We start from the raw sequence: 2,481 nt of genomic DNA on the forward strand, positions 1-2,481 counted from the left end.
CCCCCCCCCCATAGGTCCCATGTGCCCCCCCCCCAGCTCCCAGGTGCCCTCCCTGATCCCGTAGGACCCAGGTGCCCCCCACCCCTCCACGGGCCCAGGAGCCCCCCGCTCACCCCGGCAGCAGGTCGGGGGGCGTGGGGATGGGCTTGGTGAAGCCCTCGCGCCCCACCAGCCAGTACGTGTCCTCCACGCCCTTCCCCTGCGGGACGGCCGCGTCGCGGGGCAGCGGGGGCAGGCGGGGGCGATCGTCGTGATAGAGGGACAGTGGGGGGCAGTGGTCACGATAAAGGGGCAAGAGTTGCGATAAAGGGGCAATAGAGGGGGCAATAGTCAAAATAAAGGAGCAATAGAGGGGGCAATAGTCACAATAAAGGGGCAATAGAGGGGGCAATAATCACGATAAAGGGGCAATAGAGGGGGCAATAATTGCTATAAAGGGGCAATAGAGGGGGCAACAGTCATGATAAAGGGGCAATAGTGACAATATAGGGGGGATGGGGGACAATAGTCACGATAAAGGGGCAATAGTGGGCAATAGTCACGATAAAGGGACAGTACAGTGGGCAATAGTCGTGATAAAGGGGCAATAGTCACGATAAAGGGGCAATAGTTGTGATAAAGGGGCAATAGTTGTGATAAAGAGACAATGGGGGGGCAATAGTCATGATAAAGGAGCAATAGAGTGGGCAATAGTCACGATAAAGAGGCAATGGGGGACAATATTCGTGATAAAGGGGCAATAAAGTGGACAATCGACGTGATAAAGGGGCAATAGTTGGCAATAGTCGTGACAAGGAGGCAATGGGGGGGCAACAGTCACGATAAAGGGGCAATAGAGCAGACAACAGTCGTGATAAAGGGGCAATAGATTGGGCAATGGTCACAATAAAGGGGACAACAGTCATGATAAAGGGGACAATGGTCATGACAAAGGGGACAATAGTCATGATAAAGGGGACAATGGTCACGATAAAGGGGTCTTAGTCACAACTGGGTGGACGATAGTCATGATTAAGGGGCAATCGGGGGGCAATACTCATGATAAAGGGGCAATAGTTGTGATGAAGGGGCAAGAGAGGGACGTTAGGGGGCAATAGTTGTGATGAAGGGGCATTAAAGGCAATGGGGGGCAATTATCGTGATAGAGAGGCAGTAGTCACGATAAAGAGGCATTGGGGCAATGGGGGGCAATAAGGCAGAAGTAGGGGCAAATACGGGGCAATGGGGGGGGCAGGGAGGAATGGGGGGGCAACGGAGGCAAGTAAGGGGCAATAAGGGGGGCAATAGAAGTGGTAAAGGGGCCTTGGGGAAACACGAGGGGCAATAAGAGCCCGGGGGGCAATAAGGGGTGGCAGTAAGGATACGAGGGTGATAAGGGAACAATGGGGGCAATAAGGGGTCAGGGGGCAATAAGGGGGGTAATTAACGCAGAAATTAGGGGAAATGTGGGGCAGCAAGGGGACGATGGGGAAATAAATGGACACTAAGTGGAAAATAGGGGGCAATAAGGGGAGTGGGGGGGGGTGAAAAGAGGACGTCTGGGGGTACTTGGGGGACACAGGGGGGGGGCACAGGGGGAACTCTATGAGGGTCCGGAGGGGCGCTGAGGACCCGAGGGGCACCTTGAGCTCAGTCTTGCCCCGGATGTCCAGCTTGAAGCCCTCCTGCAGCGCCCGTAGGATGGCCACCGTGCGGGCGTTGACGTGGATCCGGTATGCTGCGGGGACACCGGTGTCACCAAGGCCACCCCAGGATCCCCCCCCCATGTTACCCTGTGTCACCCCGTGTCACCCTGTCCTCCCACCTCCCTCTGTTGTCCTGTGCCACCACGTCCATGGGACACGGGGGCGGGGGGACGCATGGCAGGGTGCGTGGTGGAACCCATGGGGACGTAAACGAGTGGGGGACACGAGGACACGCACAGGTGAAGGACGCTTGGAGGACACGTGGGGACACGTGGCAGATGCATAGGGATGTGTGGAGGACACGTGGTGGGACACATGAAGGATGCGTAGGGACACGTGGAGGACACGAAGGGACACGTGGGGGACACATGGGGACACACACGGGGATGTTACATGGAAGGTGCACGGGGACTTGCGTTTGGAGGACACGTGTGGAGGACACATGGAGATAAGGGGAGGATGCATAGGGACACACGTGGAGGACGCACGGGGGACACGTGGGGGACACATGGAGACACGTAGAGGATGCATGGTGGGACACGCATTTGGAGGACACACGGGGACACGTGAAGGACACGTGTGGAGGATGCATGGAGGCATGGATGTGGAGGACACATGGGGACGCACATGGAGGACATGTGGGGACACACGTGCAGGACACTTGGGGACACCTGACGTGCCACCACGCACACACGGAGGGGTCATTTGGGGAGGGGGCACTCACGCAGGCCCGTGGACTCCATGCGTGACGCTGTGTTGACGGTGTCCCCAAAGAGGCAGTAGCGCGGCATGGTGA

At 57.6% G+C, this 2,481-nt stretch overlaps 1 long non-coding RNA gene across 1 annotated transcript; it reads right to left on the bottom strand.

Annotated features, from left to right (window-relative positions):
• Nucleotides 1-112: 112 nt before the first annotated feature.
• On the bottom strand, nucleotides 113-2,481 carry LOC118157868. Its single transcript, XR_004746732.1, has 3 exons — nucleotides 2,410-2,481; nucleotides 1,623-1,717; nucleotides 113-199 (listed from the first exon to the last, which is right to left on the bottom strand). It is a non-coding gene; the product is annotated as an uncharacterized LOC118157868 (long non-coding RNA).

The sequence above is a fragment of the Oxyura jamaicensis genome (assembly GCF_011077185.1).
Source record: "Oxyura jamaicensis isolate SHBP4307 breed ruddy duck chromosome 13 unlocalized genomic scaffold, BPBGC_Ojam_1.0 oxy13_random_OJ68830, whole genome shotgun sequence".
Taxonomy (NCBI): Eukaryota; Metazoa; Chordata; class Aves; order Anseriformes; family Anatidae; genus Oxyura; species Oxyura jamaicensis.